This window comes from Podarcis tiliguerta, assembly GCF_965153285.1.
Source record: "Podarcis tiliguerta genome assembly, chromosome: 2".
Lineage (NCBI taxonomy): Eukaryota > Metazoa > Chordata > Lepidosauria > Squamata > Lacertidae > Podarcis > Podarcis tiliguerta.
The window spans coordinates 47512658-47533309 of NC_139535.1; the positions used below are offsets into that span (position 1 = coordinate 47512658).

Genomic DNA, 20652 nt, shown 5'->3' on the forward strand with positions numbered 1-20652 from the left:
TCCATTAACAGTAATAGGACTCGCCTTTCTAATTTCACACACACTGTGCTGAAATTCTCCCCTCATGCCCAGGGAAAGAAACCTCACTGGTAACTGATCTTTCCTCGGAGCTTTTGGAATATACTGAAGTGAAAAATATTTTGGTGGTATGCTTCAGCTTAATTTAGAGTGCAGCAAACAAACAGTTAAGACCATGTTCAATTCATGTCAATAGGCACCTGCAGAGACATGAGAAGACATTTTATTTTGGGCAGGGATGTGAAAACCCAAAGGGCTTCACAAACATTCCGCAGAGTGATGTACAAACAAAGGAAGTGGAAACAATGATTTTTTTTCAAAGAGACCCATTCTTGTGTGTCTTTAAATTGGATAGTTGGGCAGATGTACACAATATATTTATGCTCTAGGTATCATTCAGATCACAAGAGACCCATGGGACTTAATGGCAGTGCTCTGAAGTAAGTGGTTTGATTGCAGTCTCTTACTGCAAATAGGTCCTTAGAGTAGTGAAATAGAGAGAACTGTCAAACAGATCTGAGCAACAACTGCACATAGCTAAAGTAATATCTCCCTAAGCTGCTATTTCTTGAATCCTGGATAAGCATGTGCTTATATCTTGCGCTAAGCACCTAAACTGAGCCCTAAATTAGCCACAGCTAGGTGTTCCTTAATATAGTTTATGAGCAAAATGGACTGTAAACAGCGAACTGCTGAACATGATAGATGTTAGCCAGTCTACAAATATTACTGGAAGTGTGCTAAGATACATTAACTGTTTTTCTTTCTTTCTGTTCCTTATGAATTTTATTCTAATCTCCCATCAGTATTTTGCAGTATTTCCAGAAACCTCCTGTAAAAGGTTCAGCCATAGAACGTGGGCATAGCTGCCTCCCCCAGTCAAGTAAATAAATATAAATACTTAACTAACTGACCAGTTGTGTTGCAGATAACTCTGTTCTGCTCCTCTCCCCCCAACACAGGATGTATATGGGTTAGTGCAGGTTAGAAAATTAACAAACAAAAAGAGCTGATTTCTGAAGCTGAGTAGAAGGAAGAAGCTCAGAGACAGATTTATAAGGTTTCTGGGCTCATTTTGAACCGTTTTTATGGAACAGAGACAGTCTTGGTTCTACATGTCCCAACCCTCTTAGTCTTGCATTCCATTGTCCATAGCATTTTTATGGACTGCCTGATTGGTATGGGAGGTGCCATTTTATGGTGGTTCAGGTCCTTCCTGGAAGGTTTCAGAAGATAACGCTAAGGGATTCCAGTTTTACACTTTGCCCATTTACCTATGATGTACCACATCGACTCTGCTACCCATGCTCCTTTAACATCTACATGAAACTGCTGCTCAGACAACACCAAGTTCCAGTTCTCTTGTCCACTGCATTCCAGGGAGAAAAGTTTTTGACTCAGTGCCTGAGGTCCCACCTAGAGCCAAACGAAGATGGGGTTTGAGTCAGAAGTGCTCCTAGCCAGTAAGTATAGTTGTACTCCAGCTTTACTTTTGAATGCTCAGGTAGCTGGTGTGACCAGGAGTTCTTTTGCCCAGCTTAGACTGATGCACTCATTTCTAGAGAATGTGGCTCTGGCAATCATGACGCATATCATAGTTACTGTGGACATCACAGATCTTCCCAATTTCCCCCTCAGCCTAGGAAAAGCTGGGCAGTTTTTGAAGGTGCTGAAGATTTAATACTCCTTTCCAACTCCCAGAATCTTCAGTGTTCTTATCACAGCCCCAAAATTCTTTTCCTTCCAGCAAGAGATTTATGGCCCAATTAAACTTTATCTTAGATTACATTCTGTCAGTAGCACACACAAATTTCAGTCTGTTTCATATCTAGGGTGGAAACCCCACTCGGGTCTGTCTCTCTGTAACACCCTTTTTGATGAATTATTTGATCCCATTTTTTCAGTTATGTCGTTCTTGGTATTTAATTAATCTGTAAAATTAAGCATGATTCATTGACCATCATATGAGACATATGTGCAGTGATTTCTTACTGTGCTCACTGTGGCTTACTCTTTAGTAAGTGTGTTTATTTATGATTGCTGCCACCTACACCAATTTTCTTTGACTTTTTTTTTTAAAGAGAGAATTATTAAATGGCTTTTCCACATGGGAGATTATCAACATACTGGTGACAGAAGAGACTATGATATGAGTATTAAAAAGATTATCACAATTTCCTTTAAGGAAGTTATCATTAAATAGCTTTGATTATATTCTGACCTTGCAAAACTCTTGTTAAATTGGACAGATGCTGATATCAGAAGAATTATAAGCTGGTGGTATATAAGCAGCATGCTCAACTGTAATTTCTATTCTCATCTCTCTCTCTCCCCCCGCTTTAATATCCTGAAACCATTATTCTCCTAAGACTTCCCACGCCCCCGCTAAGCACTTCAACAACCCCAAATGGCAATTTGTCTTCCCTGAAGCTCATTTTGACAAAACCAAAACAAAACCATACCTCTTTTGTGCTAGGCTTTCTGCAGATGCTAGTGCCAATGCATGGGCTTCAAGGGGGCATGGCCACTGCCATGTAGGGTATCGGGGCAAAGCCAGCAGCATGATTCCACTGCCCCCTTCTCCATACCTATGTTTTATGCTTGGAGAATAAGTGGGGTGTTTTATGTTTGGATACTAAGGAGTTAGAATTGTATTTTTCTTAATGCAAGAAATCATGGCTTGTCTGCAAAGCTTTCTCAACGGTGGTTTGAAGAAGTCATAGACAATATTCAACATTATTATTATTATTATTATTATTATTATTAGGTGGGTCTTAAAACGGTATGTCTGCAGTGTCAATTGCCAGGGCAAAGAGGTGTGTATTCATCATACACAAGAACTACATAATGAAGGTGTCAGATGCACCTTCTGAATAAATCCCATAGCTTGACCCAGTGAATATCTCCAATATCAGAATAAGAGGAGAGGCAATATTTGCTGATAGCTTCTCCATCTTGAAGCCCCTGGCACCCCAGAAAATCAGCTCCAAGGAATTGGAGTACCCGCCAAAACAGAATGTAAGAACATAGGCAGATCTCTGCTGGATCAGGCCAGTGCTCCATCTAGTCCAACATCCTGTTTCACAGTGGCCAACCAGATGCCTTTGGGAAGCCTGAAAGCAGGATCTAAGCAACAGCACTCGCCCCACTTGTGGTTCCTAATAAATGGATTTCAGAGGCAAACTAATATCCAGACACATAGGCCACACGGTATAAAGGGGGAGGGGAAGAGGAAAGAGCAAACTAGGAAAAATTGCCTCCACTTCTCTTCCATTTGTGGAGGTAACAGAATTAAAAGACCTTCCATGAGTTCAGTGACACAAACCGGATTCCACTCCATGCTTTCCACAATACAGACCCTTCAATGCCCTACACAACTTTCATATGCTCATTTACCATTACTAATTATGGCTAGTGTACAACAGATGGGACCTGTCAACCTGGAAAGGTAACCCATCCAGGGGAAGAAAAAATCTGGTCCTAAACCTCCGCTGCCTTGCAGCTATACTCATTTGTGAGAAAGCCTTCAGGAGTAAAGCCTGAGGAGGAATCTGTACCAGCTACCCTGTGGGACATCTTCAGGAGGAGAAAAGGCTAAGGAGTAAACCTCACACAAATCTGGAGTGGAGTCTCTAAGACAGTTGGATGGTGTCTTGTATGCCTCCTTCTGGCAACTCCTGCAGCCAAACTGGTGCCAGATGTTCTTCTCTGCCTTCCTTTGAACCACACCAGCAAGGCCAAGAGCAGGGGTCATGTCATCTAGGCAGCCCAGGACCTCCATATGCACTGCCCGGGCTTGTGCCCCAGAGAGATCACTTTGGTGCTGCTAAAACAGCAAAAACAGTGAAGGAGGCAACAGTTTTGAGTTACTGGTCTCTGCAGCCACAGCAGATGCTACGATTCTCCAGCTGCTTGATTTCACTCCCAAAGGCACACTCCATTGTCTCTTAAGACAGATGGAAGCCAACAACAACAACAGTGTTTCCCAACAGGGTGTCTTCCAAATGTTTTGGACTACAATTTCCACTATCGCAGACTATTGGCCATACTTGCTGCAGCTGATAGGCGTTCTGTTCTAAAACATCTGGAGGGCACCAGGTTGGGGAAGGCTGGTGTATAATAATTTGCACAAAGTTTCCTTGAGCTGTAGACAGGAAGATATGGGCTGCTGCTATGAACGCCTGCTGTTAGCTTTGTTCCAATGGACAACAAACCCATGAAAACACCCTAGCTAACATGGCATTCAGGTTGGAGTAAGAGAAAGCCCAGAGTAGGATGTTCACATTCTATAAGCAGCAAGGGTTTCTTTTAATGTATAAGAGCTTTCGGGCAGGGTAAAGGCTCAGCTTCTTTAATCCCTGTGATGAGAGCCAGTGTGGTGTAGTGGTTAAGAGCGGTAGTCTTGTAATCTGGGGAACTGGGTTTGATTCCCCGCTCCTCCACATGCAGCTGCTGGGTGACCTTGGGCCAGTCACACTTCTTTGAAGTCTCTCAGCCCCACTCACCTCACAGAGTGTTTGTTGTGGGGGAGGAAGGGAAAGGAGAATGTTAGCCGCTTTGAGACTCCTTAAAGGGAGTGAAAGGCGGGATATCAAATCCAAACTCTTCTTCTTCTTCCACAATGGGGAAAGTTGCATCCACTAAGTGTTGCCCTGCTTTGAAGTTCCTAAAGGGGCAAAAGCTTGGTCTCTTGCGGAAAGTGGTCATCCTTGGGATGCCTATATTCTCTGTACATGTAGTAAAAGTGAACGCTCTGATTCTGTTACTGTCTCTGAGGCTTTCCTGGAGCCATTAGATTCAGCCAACTGGAAACTGATATCAGATGCTGGGCCAAATTGCACTCCTCGATCCATTACATTGAGTGCAGAATCTTTGCCAATGTGTAATTGAAGACAGCATTTTATTGCCTCCTTTCCTACTCCGATACAGCTGCCAACTTTTCAACAGGCCTCTGTAACCATGCATTGAACAGCAGCAATTACCAGGTGATGACATGTATCTCCATGCCATGAATCACCTGTTTAACACCTGTGCAGCAAGCTGCTATGAACAGCGTAGCTGCAGAAACAAGCTGGAAAGGCAGAAGCCTTTGCCTTCTTGTACTGGCTGTGATACTTAAGCACAAATTGCATTCTTGTGCATTCCATGAATGCATCTGTGAGTAAACCTGGATAATCAGTTTGACCAGAGCCTGTTGCCAAATAATATGTTCCTGTCATCCAACCATGTTTCCAGAAACATGAGTGCAAATTGGCAGCCACGTGGTTCCCTATAGACACACACACACACACACACACACACACACACACTGCTTAAAATTGTGGTGGTAGGGAGCTTATTACGATTTTTTTTTCCAAGTAAAAAGCATGGAGATGGTCTATTTCTGTGGGTCAGTCATGTCCCCCTTCCCCCACCTTCCACAGAAAGCATTCTGCGAATGCTAATCCAAAGAGCCCCCATCTGCAGCTGTGCTAGCAACAAGGACAAATGTCTTCAAAAGAAAACAAACAGTGCGCAGTCACACTGGATAAAAATGCAACTGACACCACACAAAGCTAATCGCCAGCTGCAGCTGCCGTGGCTTGGAAGCTGACCAAATAAACAGCTTTTCAGTGCCATATTGTGTCCTGCAACGCTAACTAGCTTGTGAAAGCAGAGCACATTTCCTATCATACTAGAAGCGTTGTGTGATGCTATGGGGTGGGAAGACTCACGTCTTGAATTTCAAGGAACACTGAACTGTTTAGAGCATTAGCCAGTTGGTCAAAAGAGACAGAAAGCCCCTGCCTTATTTGTATGCACTATCAGCAGAACTGTTCTGGGGGGAATTATGGTGACAAGGCACCACTTCTTTTCTTTTTGTGGTTGGCAGGGTCACAGTTATTGTGTCTGCTTAAGGAAACCATGGAACACTCCAGTTCTTGACTGAATCCAATAGTATTCACTGGAGAATGAGGTCACATCTTGCTTTCCACATGATAAGAATGGCTCCTATTATGAGCCATCCTCCCCATTAAGTCATGTTACGTGATCCTAGAATGGCAAGCAGTAGGCTTGGAAGAAGTTCGTCACAAAGGCTGTTGCCATGGAATGCTTTGCATGTTACAACTCACAGGAACACTATAACATGTATGGCAACTGGAAGGACACGTGTTTCTCTGCATGTATGCCCAGTTCATGCACAGTGTGCAGTTGCAAGGGTTTTCCCCTGTGGGCTCACACGTAATGAAAGGCACATGTGTACAATTGTCTCACATGGTTGATTTGTGGGTTTTATATAGAATCATAGAGTTGGAAGGGATCCCAAAGATCATCCATTCCAATCCCTTGCAACACAGGAATCACAGCTGAAGTGTTCCTGATAGATAGCCATCCAACCTCTGTTTAAAAACCTCCAAAGAAGGAGAGTCCACCACCTTCTGGGACAGTCCGTTCCACTGTTGAACAGCTCTTACTGTCTTTTCTGCATCCAATTACTCTCTCTAAAGCTAACCTTGAATTACAAATTTATCTTGAGTGTTCTTATTCCACACTCTTCCTGTGTCTCTAGCAATATGAGACGTAACGTTCTGATAGTGTTGGCTTAATTAGAAGGCCGTTTTAGTGAAGATAGTGCAATTTGAAAGCAAAGCCAACTAAGTTCAACGGAACTTAGTGTGTGTATAAGATTAGCAATATCCAGATTATTTCTGGGCAGAAGAAAACAAGCTGGGGTGATAGAAGGGTGTAAACTCAGTACATGCTGGGAAGCCACAGTTCTCTATGGCTATCCACTGTCACGTCGTTATGAGATGGTGTAGGGTAGGAAGACAGTTTGGCTCCCCAAGGAGGAACAAGGAGGAACATCAGGCTATTTAGAGTCGACATAGCCAATATAGCACCTTCCAGATGTCTTTGGACTTCAACCTCAGTCAGCCTGCCAGTGGTCAGGGATGATGGGAGTTGGAGTGAACAACATCTGGAGGACATTAGGCAGTCAGGGAGAAAGTTGATACTTTCTCGATAAAGTGAAATGAAATGCATAGAGTCCCATGCATGCACATCTACTATAAATGATAATATTTATTGAACTGAATACCAAGGGGTGAGAAACCTGTGGCATTCCAGATGCTATTGGACTCCAACTCCAACAGTCCCAGCCAGCAGGGCCAATGGCCAGGAATGATAACTTGAAAACCAACAACATATGGAGAGCTGACATCTGAAAAAGTCTGCTTGCAACTGCATTGAGTCCCTTCAGCTGCTCCACTGTGCATCCAGTGCTGGGGTATATACCTATCAGACATGACAGTATCATGCTTCATGGACAATCTGTCGTGTCTCCTTGTGGGTTTGGCATGCCGCCCATCCAGTTATTTAACATACATCATAAACAGCAGCTGATATTTAGTAAAAGTGTTGCTTGTTAATCATACAGTGCTGACAGCTGATCTGTCCCAGGTTAGCTGCTTCCCGTTAAAAAACAGAAAGGTCTATGCCAGCAGTTGCACATGTTCAAGCAGTACCTGCAGTGATACAAAGCAAGATATGACCTGATCCTCAGCTGCATGATGTTGTATAAACAACAAGGCAACAGATCCCTGGGGGTCCATCTTGACTTCCATCTCACGTTTTCAAAACCCAGGATTCAGCACAATCCTGTGCATAGTTACTCAGAAGAAAGTCCCACTTTGCTGGATAAAGCTTACTTCATAGTATGTGTGTTTGGGATTACAGTTTCAGAATATCTATTAACTACACAATTCTGCTGGCACTCTGTCTCTTCATGAGAGAAAATGAGCTTTCTTTCTCCCCCAGTTATTTAATATATTTCAGCCACAGTCAACAGCTAATTAGTAGAGGGCAGATAAATAGTTCCCATTAGTAGCAAAGTGTTTGGAAGTTATTTCATGTCAACAAATTCTCTACTTAACCTGAGATTGAGAGAAAAAGACCAGTACTAATAGATTTCAGCTGCTAAGAATTTGTTACTATAGCAACAGCTCAGCCAATAGAAACGCTGAATCCATCCGTTTTTACTCAAAATGAATTCGTTTACCTTAATTTCACCAAATTACCATTGAGCCAAGAACAAAAAAAAAATCCCTTCAACAGCTGGCTATTCTTGAGGAGCAATGTTTATTCAAACATAATCTCTTGCTCAGATTTTTCATGTTTGTTTTGAGGAAAGTAATGTGTGTATTAAAATGGCCCTCACTGAATTTTTGCATCAAAGTAAATGACAGTTCTGATGGTGGTGTTGATGATAAAAAAAAAAACAGCTCATCTCAAAGTACTTACCTACAAAAGTGTGTGTGAAATGTAGTAATTTTCTATACATTTATACAACATTATTTGACCTAACAGAAAACCTCCAGGTTCAGGTGGCAGGTATCCCCACTCGTCCCACAATGCTCTTGGGTCATGATGTTCAAAAGGGTCCATTTTGACTATCCAGATTTCATTTTAAGAAATGAAGTCCCTCCTTTTACTTGTGAATATACAAGGAAAAGCACACAGGCAATGTTCTGTGTTTCAGGTCAGAATAATTGCCACAGAACACATCCCATAGCTTTGCTGGTGAATGTGATTGAGCTGGGCTGAATAGCCTTCCTCTTGACTTTTACAGAACCATTTGTCCCCCACAAAAGAAGTGGTAGGATACTTAGCAACCCTTAGGAGCTGGAAAAATGTTAAGCCTTTTCAGAATTGATATTACCTTTTTCATATAAGGTAGATGAGGTTTTTTTTTAAAAAAAACATTTTAAAATATATAACAGCCTTGTTGCAGCTTTAAGATTTCATTAGCCTGACAGAACAGCAATACCCTCAGAACAATAATGCATCAGCATTTGCTTGGAACACTGGTAGGTGGGCAAGACTCACAGGTAATTACTTGCATGAGGAGGCAATTATGGTGAATCTATGTGTTTAACCCTGCCCCAAAGATGCACATCTACTCCCTTCCATAGCTGTTGCTGTCTTGTGGATAACAACTGGTGGGTGTGTGGCTGGCTCAAAACATTTTGGCTGCTGAGGTGGATCCCAAAATGATCCCCCCCCCACACGAGGGAAGATAAGGTGTGGCATGATCTACATTAGGAACAAACAGAGGAAGAAATATTGTCACCAGGGCCTGCTGCCCCGGTGAATCCTGCCACCTGAGGCAGTTGCCTCAACTTGCCCCATGGGTGGACCGGCCCTGAGTCTTCCTACATAATATTGGAATTGTCCAGAATTCTAAATAGCATTGGGACCCCCTCTCCATAACAGTAGTCTCCACAATAAAGATGTAATGCCCAATGTCAGCTGAGGCAGGAGTCATGCAGCTTTGGGGGCTAGACAAAATGCACAGCCACACAGCCCCTTTCACCATGCTTGACATCTGAAGTCTTGCCCACAAACCAGTGTTCCAAGTGAATGTAGCGCTGCTCTGTTGTTTAAGTTCCTGGTTAGTAAGTCCACATTAAATCACAGTTTCCAATTTGGGATGTAACAAGGAACTGTGGATTAAAGATACTAGGATCATATTTCCAAAGCTGGTGCTCAAGAGTAGTTGGGGCAGACCCAGTGCTCACTTCTAGCTTTATAAACTGAGGTCCAGAGTCTTGATTCTGCATGCTGTGACCTGACAACCCAGTTAATGGGATATATGGCTTTGAACTGGACATATCTGGGACATTAATCCAAAATAACTAGTCATTTAGCTTAAATATATATTTTTTCTGTATAGGAAGCAGAAGACAAAACAATAAATAAAGCTTACAGCTTCACTTCTGTATACATTGTTGGGACCTTCCAATGTGCTTTTGAATGAAAGTTTCTTAGGATGATACTTTATAACATTTTAGGTCATTTTGTATTTTTGAAATTTGCCTAACAAACTGCCATCTTCAAAATAGGAAGGGGGAAAAAGCACACATCAGAATTCAGATTTTCAGGTTTCTTGGCTACTCGTTTGGGTTAATTACATATTGGTAAGAGGAAAATATCTTTTATAAACATTTAACAAAGAATCCTGAATACAAATCGTGTCATGAATATGTAAATCTTGCCTCAATGTGACACTTCACGTGTCTGGAAAACACTGATAGAGTAAAGAAATTAAACGCCATCAAGGATGATAAAATTTTAAATTAATAGTGTAGTAATGACGGGGACTACAACATTTTAATGGATGTATGAAATGCTGCAGTGTACTGCAGATTCTACATATTTGTTTATAGAATTCGTGCTGCTGTGGTTGATGCGGTTTGGCAAGGAAATCTGTATATGAACACCAAGAACTGAAGTCAGACTACACAGATCCCAAAGGATGCTGGAGAATATGAATATTCGTTTGAGGCATTTCATGCGCTGTGCAATCAGTACTGGCTCTAAAGCAGGCATAGGCAAACTCGGACCTCCAGATGTTTTGGGACTACAACTCCCATCATCCCTGACCACTGGTTCTGTTAGGTAGGGATGATGGGAGTTGTAGTCCCAAAACATCTGGAGGGCCGAGTTTGCCTATGCCTGCTCTAAAGGCATTTCTGCTTGTGTAAGGAGCCTCCTGCAATTCTGGTGATTCCCTTGTCTTACTACAGTGCCCCCTGCTGCTGTATTCCAGCTTGTCCATCAGGACTGACCTTTAGGGTGAAACAGTGAGCTGAAACCTTGAAAGTTCAGCTTGTTGTGTACTGGCAGAGGTGATATGTTGTTGCTATTTATTAATCAGTCACATTCTTCACAAGAGGCCAAAACTGACTTACAAAAACAATAAATCAAACGGCCAGTAAAAACCTAAAAATACAACCAAAAGCATCTTGTCCGTATCCTTAGGCATCAATAACTAAACTTTAATCCATAAAATCAGATAAAAATGGTGCATTGGACACTGCGTAAGACGCCAGGGCTGGCTCAATACATTTTGTTACCTGAGACAAATCAGAAAAGGGCACCTTCCTCCCCACATGTTCCACTTTCCTTTCCTTTGGAAGGGAAAGTAAAGGGAAGGGAAAAGACGGTACCTGTTATTCATAGAAATAGAGCCTTTCAGCTTTCTACCCAGAATGTCCACCCATATTCCTAGGAAGCTGTATTTGCCATCAAGCTAATGGAAGGGGGAGTGGATGCTGCTGCCAGGATGGGGAGGGGGAGAGGAAGGGCTCTCTACTTTAGAGTCGATATCAGTGCCCAAGATGCTCATGGGGGCTGCCCTCATGCTGGAGTCTCCAAGGGTGGAGTTACACAAACACACACACTCAGCCTTCACCTGCCACAAATTCACCTGCCCACAACCTACCCCTCCTTTCAAGTCTGCTCCCTTGCACCTCACCAGGCCAAGCCCTCCCTCCTGCCCATGGTGCACATGGTCAGCAACTGAGGCGGCTGCTTTCTGTCATTCGCCTGCTCGCTTGCTCACTCACTCCATTCTTTTTCACGCTTCCTTGCTGAACCCATACACTGCTCCAGCAGCTCTTCCATCTCCCTCCACTGTCCAGGTGCATCTGCCCATTGCGGGCTTTGCCCTCCTTGCAGCACTGCATTCACAGCCAAAGGAGGAGGTGGGGGAGGATGCCTCTCTTTCCTGATCTGCTGCTCCCTGAGCTGTCCCCAGCTTGCTACCTGCGGCGACTGCCTCAGTGAAGCAAATGGGTGGGCCGGCCCTGTCAAAAACTATTACTTTTAGAATGTATGCAATGCAGTTATTTTACCTATTTTATGAGCACAGAAAATATATTGAAGGCTAAAACAAATTCAAACCAGTGGATTTCAGCCATACAGTAATTTCACATTTTGTGAGAAGACTGCTTCAGTGTTCTTGAAAGAAACAAGACATTAAATATTCTTCTGCTTGATAAATTACAATACAAATTTCTTTTTTTACATTTAGGCCTAGCAAAAATGCTGTTTTGTATTAATTGCTTAATAACTTTCTTGGGCAAGATCTCTTGAATTAAAATCCTTGGTGCTGAATACTTTAAATTTCAGTCATGTGGGCACTTAGAGCACATTGTCTGCTTGCAGTCTTCTGCCATCCATAGGAAGTGAGTCATGCACCCGTGGTATCTAGTCCATCCAATAATTAGGTAAAACAGAAATTGAGAGAACAGGCTAGAGGTATATATTTAAAGGTAGCTTGCCAAAGTATTGGGTATGAGCGAACCTCCCATCAAAGCTTGACAGCCCCATTGACAGTGTGTCAGGAATGATGGAAAGCAGTCATGTGAGAGTTCAGCTAGGACCAGGAAACTAAGCAGGACCAGGTCAGTAAAATCACCTCCCCTCCATTATAGTTATCTACAAAACAAATTCTTTTTATTCCCACCTACCCCAATCAACTATAAAGGTGCCCAACACAAACCCTCCTGGATATAGTTGACTATAGTTTGACGAGTTTCTTATCAAAGGGCACCTCTCATGTTTTCCCATAAAAAGTGTCCACAAAACAATGTAAGAGATTAAGTCCTTTTTTCCCAAACCACTTCAAAACTGTAAAGCTGTGCTTGCAGGAAAACCTTCAGCTATTTTTATGAAATTTTGCAAGATTTTGCAAGCAAGATTGAAACTGTAAGAGTGCCTGGAGAAAGAACTTAGTTCGAAACAAAATGGGTTGGGGGGAAAGGTTTGTTTTCCCCCTTTATATGTGGCCCTTATTGCCCTTCCCTTTGCAGCTGGTATCTTCCTGCATTTTCTTTCCTTAAATCGATGGAGGAAAACCCCAACATTTCAACTAATTATAAATCAGTTGCATAAATATGCACTGGAGGTGTTTGTAAAAATGCACATAGGAAACCCAATCTGTTGCTGATGAGTCATGTTGATATTTTATGCTGAGCAGAACAGATTTTGTTATTAAATATTTTGTTCACATCAAAGCAAGCATAAGATTGGATTTTTTTAATTAAAAAAAATTAATTGTCACAGATTGCAGATTCTTTCCGAAGGCATGCTTTATATTGAAGTGGTGTTTAGTAAACAGTTTAATAAATGGCTGTCATAAACATATTTGTTTATTTTGATTTCTTACCTCCCTTATCCCTAGGGCAGAGGGTGGACTCAAGGAAAAGCTAAGTGGTAAAACAGTTTTTTTCAAAATATGACTCACTAAACAAATAACTAAATAATTAGTTCAACACACACACACTGTATTGGCATATTTATCTAACCTGCCACTCAGCCCCGGTTTAGCCAAATCTGCCCAAACCCAACATAAGCGAAAGGGGAGCCAGTGAGTGAAGGGGTCAGGAGACATTAAGGAGACAGTGAAAGGGAGAAAGAGAATCAAAGAAAGTCAGAGCAGTGGTGAAAGAGGGGCATGGCAAATATCACATTAAACCTGGAGTAGGAGCTGAGGCGGCCTGTACTAGGGAAAGGTTTAGGGAAGGGGTCAGCAAACATTTTCAGCAGGGGGCTGGTCCACTGTCCTCAGACCTTGTGGGGGGCCGGACTATCTCTCTCTCTCTCTCTCTCTCTCTATATATATATATATATGGGGGAATGAACAAATTCCTATGCCCCACAAATAATCCAGAGATGCATTTTAAATAAAAGCACACATTCTACTCATGTAAAAACACACTGATTCCCGGACCATCTGCAGGCTGGATTTAGAAGGCTATTGGGCCGGATCCGGCCCCCAGGCCTTAGTTTGCCTACCCATGGTTTAGGGCTTGTCCTCTGGGTGTTTACAACTACTTGCATCCCCATTTAATTTGTATAGGCCACATGATGTTACCTCCAAATAAAATCAGTCTTAATGTTTCCCCCTTGTAAGTTTGGTCTTACGCTATGTGGGGATAATCCAAAAACTTGAGAGAAATGGGACTCTAAACCACTCCACTTAGGGGCACAGATTGTTTCAGAGCTTTTGAGTGACTTCCTGTTCTTTCCTTTTCATGCCCACTACTTCCTTGGGTTTGTTTTTTTCATTTCTTTTCCAGCCATGCTCATAACTATTTTGGGCACACTCCTGAACAGCCTAAATTACCTGACTGCATCCTTCTGCCTCCCCATTTTAAACAAACAAACAAACAAACAAACAAACAAAGATGTGTGGGCAGCTATCTGCGCACATACCCTGGTAGTACTTAATCGCCATAACAGAATCTAAATAACATAACATAACATAACAGAATCTAAAGGTAAGCACAAAGGGGCCTGGCATGAACAGGAAAGACCAAAGTTGCTTCTCATATACGAATTCAAATAGGTGTAGATTCTCCGATCTAATTTGAATTGGATCAACAGGTAAATAATATTCAAGTGTGGACAAGCCCACTGCTTTGGAAACTGGGAGTCTCTGAACCAGGAAAGTAAAAAATGAAAGTGGGACACAGTTGATTTTCATATCCTCTTTGAAAGAAGCTAGAGTTGGTTGCGTGATTTATATTAGTTTTCATTTAACATCTCCACCACAAAAACCATCCTGGAAGCAATATTCTGATGTGGTAAGCAACGTGCAACTGCTTGACAGAAATTGTTCCTCAGTCAAAAGTAATTGTTCCTTCACTTGGAGCTTTTCATTTTGCTGATCCTTGGCTATCAAGAAAAACAAGCATCTCTGCTTACTCTGCTGAGAGACCAGATGCATCATGCTCCTCCCTTGCTGCAATGTCCTCTAGCCACATCTATTTTCCAAGGCTACAACAGAGACAGACTCTCCCTGAACTGATTTCACTCAATCTGGTACTATATTAACTTTAAGTACTGATACCTATTTTTTTCTCTTCCCTCCCTTTACCTTTAGTGTCATGCTTTTTAGATAGTGCTTACTCTCAGGCTTACAATCTTAGTTGGTCTCTAAGGTGCTACTGGACAATTTTTTAATTTATTTAATTTATTTCGCTTGTAATCTTGTTTGTTATTGATCTATATGAAGAGTTCTAGAGGACTTTTCAACTGAAAAGTAGGGTTAAAGATGTGTTAAACAAATCCATATCCTGCTTGCCACAATGCAAGAATGGAGAAGAACAGAAATTTGCTATTGCCTCCTTATTTGATTCTTATGTTTTGATCTTGGGTACAACTGTATGCACATTTTCTTGCACGCAAGTCCCATCCAACTAAGGCTGCAATTTTTTAAATACCCCACTGGTAACTTGCTACTGCTGGATGTTAGGATGTAGCAGATGCAGCTGTCTGCTTGCCTCCATCAGCCTCTACTGGGGGGGTGAGAGGTGTTGCTTTGCTGCCTTGGAGACTCCTGCTGCAACCAAGGTTTGCATGGTGGATTGAACACCACTGCCAGCATATGGAGCAGGGCCATCCATGAACCCATTGGTCACTATGCTGATCTATTTACCAGAAAGGAGTCCTATTTTGGCCCCTCAGTTGTGTCAGCTCATGCCTAGCACAGCAGAAAATGACATGAAAATTGTTGCTTACCTTCTTCTCTGGTTGATTTGAGCTGTTAGGGCTTTGGCTGAGGGTGTTGATTTAGCACTTTGACTTGTATTGCTATGTGGGGGGGTGTTGACTCTATTTTTAAAAATCATTTCAATATAACTTCCACAGTATAAAGAATATAGCAACTCACTGATTGCCAAAGTATCTGGTAGTGCAAAACATTAATGCTGGATGTTGGCTGATGCAAGAATGATAACTGGGGTAATTTGCAAGTAAAAGGGTTTTACTTAGCAACCTGTAAACATGAATTCACATTCCTATATCTAACACAGTAAAAAAATGATTGTGGGTCCATTATGTACTGATCATGTTAATGAAGTAGGGCGGGTTGTTTTGTTTTCGTTTTTAAGAAAAAGACAATGATTACCTTGAGTGTGACAGGCTCAAACTTCATTAGAAGTCACAGCTGCTGGGATCATTATTCTGATTAGTTACCTTATATTGCTCGGGAAAAGACAATTATCATCAGGCTCCCTCCACCAGACAAAGAAAATGGTTCTTCTCCTACCACAGCTGAATTTGGAAAAACTGGAGCATGAAATGTAAAAGAGAGGAAAAACTGGGTGCAGGAGAGCAGTTGATCATACCTTCCTGGACCCAAGCATTTTAAATAGAGGTTAGCACATTTAAAGGAAGGAAATGCTGGAGCATTTTCAGCAAGCTGCTAATAGATGCTAATGTTCAATCTTACAAATCAGTGGCTCTAGAGGAGTGTTTATTTACGGTACATTAGCCTGTCTGCCTCGCTGTGAAATCTCCACAGACTGTCGATCTTCAGAACTGACCCCTTCACAGCTCTGAATAAAATAAATAAATTTAAAGATTGAACAGTTATCCTGGAATGTGTATTGGCAGTTGCCCTTTCAGTTGTGTGTTTTGGGGGGGTGCTGCTCAGAAGGAAATAGACTGGTGCCATGGGCAATGCAAGCTGCACTGCATGCCCTCTAACACTTCGCAGATGAAAGCAGCGACATACCTTTATAACACTTCGACTGCGTTCACACTCCTGGTTACTGTGCGCTCACTGTCGCTGTAGTGCTGAGTTGTGAATACATGTTTGCACAATTTTTCCAAAATGCATATGTATCCTGTACTTTGTTATGTGTTGTGGCTGTTGGATGTATTCTTTCTTAAACCAGCTTCACACCACTTGGAGTCTCTCAACCATTCCTAATTAATCTCTAGCCAAGGTGTGAACAAATTTGCATATGACAAAGACATCCCTGGCCCATCAACTGCCACTGGTGTCAGAAACAAGTCTGACACTAATGAAGCCATGTTGATGTGATGGCACCAGCATAAAATAAAACTTCCCTGATATGTATTCATTCAGATCTGTTTGGGACTCTGAAGACCTGCAAACTATTAATAAATTTTTGTGCAGAACTGGGATAAAATAAACATTGCTCATACTTTAATTCAATTTCCATCCGTCTGAGTAAACATAGGATCCAACAATTTGCACCAGAGACCTTAAATGTACATCCAGCTCTACATGTTTATATTTTATTTTATTTATTAAATTTATATCACGCCCCTTGTCCCAAAGAAGTCCAGGTCAGCAAACATCAATTTGTTAAAACAATCACATTTAAAATAATATAAAAACCATTTGAAAACATTTAGAACATCTTAAAATATTCTCTTTGAAATCACTGTCCTCCAATGATGTTACAGGAAGTAAGGAAATGAAATAGATAAGTTTTAAGTGCTAACATGCGTGCAAAATAATAATAAGTTATGGAAGCAGGGAACACATTTCTCAGCTGTTCAAACTGGAGTGAATTATGATGCTATTTCGTTATCTACCCGCTGCTACATGTTGAATTGGAACCATCGGGTTTTGACCTTGACCACAGTGTTTTATTATTCACAATGAAATACATGGGGGAAGGCAGCCACAAAATCCATAAAGCTAATAAAGCAACACACTAAATTCTATGAACCAGGGCTGGCCCAGCCATGAGGTGATGTGAGGCAATCACCTCAGGTGTCAGGATCCCTGGAGGCAGCGGATTCAACTTCCAAGAAACACATCACTTACTGCTGCTGCTGCTGTTGCAATTTCAGCCATGGCTGTGGCATGCTCTCTGGAGGTCAGATCAGCCACCTCCTCGGCAGCCCCCCTCATTCTACCTCTGCAGTTGCTACTTGGTGAATAGGAGGCACTGCTGGTCTTCTCCCACCTCTAGGGAAGTAATGGCAGGGGCTACCCTCTGGGGTCTCCTGGGGTCTGCACCCTCCTGGCATGATTCAGAGTGCGCCCCTTTGCCCTCCCCCCCAGGACATCCTTTGATTCCTACTTCAACCATCAGGTAAAGCTGATTTGATTCCCGCCCCCTTGTTCCCGATATAGATCTTCACTTACCACTTCTTTCCTGTCAGTGGAGCGTCATTTTGTGGTTTGCCTCAGGTGCCAAAATGGCTTAGGGCCAACCCTGTTATTAACTATCAACCTATGGGGCACAGTGTCTTATCCCAGAGCAATCAACAAATGACAAAAATTGCCTTTGTTCGAAGCTGTATTGTAACTGTTATGTGCATAGCCCCCCCCCTTTTCTTGTTAATTTTGAATACAGTGGTACCTCGGGTTACATATGCTTCAGGTTATGTACGCTTCAGGTTACAGACTCCACTAACCCAGAAATAGTACCTTGGGTTAAGAACTTTGCTTCAGGATGAAAACAGAAATCGTGTGGCGGCAGCGGGAGGCCCCATTAGCTAAAGTGGTGCTTCAGGTTAAGAACAGTTTCAGGTTAAGAACGGACCTCCGGAACGAATTAAGTACGTAACCAGAGGTACCACTGTACAGAGCTACCAGGGACATGCTTAGCAGACACCTTGGCATTTGGGGGGCTTGGCTGGGAACTGCGGTCCCATTAAGAGTGTGCATCTGTGTGTGACATCTATACATACCTTTTGTGTGGTACATTGAAATGGACAATGAGGGGAGACTACCATGAGCTCCTATAGGACTCTGGAGGTCATTTGGACTACTTCATGCTTGTCAGCAAATTGTGGTGAGCAGTGCAGACTTGCCCTGTTTGAGTACCATGTGGCTTTAACTCTGTTGTCCCTACCCCACCCGCAAAAGGAGGAAAGGAGCCACTGAATGCAGGAACAAACATTTTCAAAAGCCACCCCCATCCCCGTCAAATTATTATTGCCTGACATAGTTTGGAAACAAGAGATTCCTTCCTTAGGGGCAATCTTCCTTATTAACACCCTACAAAAATGAGGGACTGTAGCTTCCTCCTTTGCAACTTTGCATTTTTTAAAAACCTCATTTTGTGTCCTTTCCTCATCTCCTTTTCTTGTGGCATTATCTTTTAGAATATTAAACGTGTGAGCAGTTCCCCCCACCCTTAATATATATACCGCATAGCACCTAGCTGCTGAGATATGTTATAACAAATAAGTAGCTATATTGTGACTGTGTACACATTACTGGCTTAAAATGCAGCTGGGCTGTTCTATTTCTCAATTCAAATCACAGCAGTATTTAATATGAAATTACAGGACATATATGTATGGTAGCTAATGCTGTGTGAATGCCATTTCCCAAACCAGTTGTGTGAGTGTTCTGGATGCAGAGCAAATGGGAGTGTGTACACAGCTTGTATCTCCATTAAATATGTACCACTAAAGACCATTCCTACAGTCTATTCCACTAAGCCCCTACCGCCCTCAAGTATTTAGAGAATAACATCTTTGAAATTATAGCTCATGTATGCGATGCTATTGAAATTCAATAAACTATTGATATTTGGACAGGTTGCAAAAATATCAAATATTCATTGCAATAGCTGAATATAGACGGATACTGCGCCAAAGAGACACAATTGGAGTCAGATTACTTGGAACATAACAAATAGAAGTTTAAAAAAAACACCCTGAGGGCAAAACAAAATGTGATTAATATATACAGCAATCAAGCTCAGCACATCTAAATTGAGAGGAAGAGCTAATCTCCAAATAAAAAACCTGAATAACATACCATCCTTTCGGAGGAACTCAGAACAACAGATTCTAATATAAACATTAACCACAGTGAAAAGCTAAGGAATTAAAATGGGGCCAGACTATATATTTGAGATACACACATAAAATTAAAGGTGACATCTTGCCCATTAGGCCTTCTCAAGGCTGCAGAGAAAAGTAGGAGAGGGAAGGTTAATTTCAAGGTTAGATTAAATTTTGGTAGTTGTTTTTCTCAAGCCCAAAGCAGAGCCTTTGGCCAAGATGTCACTGCAAATGGTTACAGTACTTAAAATATTTGGATTGGGTTGTGGTTGTATATTTGTGCATTTTGGTCAACCAACACACTAAACCATAGCAAAAGGAACACCCTGTAACCCTCCAGCATGAAAGAGGAAAAGCTTTGTATTGCCAATTTGCTTCAGGTGATCAAGAAACCAAGGCTGTTCATACATTACTGTTTACTCTGCCAAAGGAAACTTGAAAAGTGATGCTTAATCTGGATCTTTTGAGAACATCATTCTCTTTGCAACACTTGCTATGAAGATGCAGCAGCAGTAACTGGCCATTCTGTAGGGGCTCATATCCATTCTCTGTTTATAAATCTTTGGTGCATATGCAAGATCCCCCAACAGCCTTATTCTACAATATTTAATAAATTCCGCATTAGCAAGAAGCTCTTGATTGTTGTTGTTATTGTTTTTAATAACAATTTTTTAATTCACAGCAGCAAGCAGAGTTTAAGCAAAGTTCTACACCCATGTAACCCAATTTGATGGTCTCCAAAAGTTTTTGGACTAAAACTCCCATAATCTATGACAATTGTCATTTTGGCTAGGACCGATGGGAATTGCATTCCAAAACACTTGGGGAACCAGTTTAGGAAAGTCTGTTCTACACAGAAACAGACATTGCAATTGGATGTGATTTATTTGTAATTTAGCACTGTTATTTTTTGGTCACAGGTGGCGCTGTGGTCTAAACCACAGAGCCTATGGCTTGCCGATCAGAAGGTCGGCGGTTCGAATCCACATGATCCTGGAAGGAAGAACGGCAAAAGAGGCTTGAGCCCAGGAGTCAGCCTCTTTTCTTTTGGCCTTAGGCCCACCCCCGTCCGTCCGTCCATTGTCCTCCCTGGCCGAGGGCGGGTCAAAGGCCAGCTCAAGCAGGTGGGTGGCACCCGCCCAGGTGAGCCTCGCTTGGTGCCGCAAACCCTGCCCACCTGTGGGGAAGGGAGGGCGGATATTGCTGATCAGAAGGTCGGTGGTTCGAATCCACATGACGGGG

At 42.1% G+C, this 20652-nt stretch overlaps 1 long non-coding RNA gene across 1 annotated transcript in view; it reads right to left on the reverse strand.

Moving 5' to 3' along the window:
* LOC310672292 overlaps nt 1-20652 on the reverse strand; it is a 47788-nt gene that overhangs the window by 6162 nt on the left and 20974 nt on the right. The window contains exon 2 of the long non-coding RNA XR_014508497.1: nt 1293-1434. This is a non-coding gene — a long non-coding RNA (uncharacterized lncRNA). The remainder of the gene's footprint in view (nt 1-1292; nt 1435-20652) is intronic.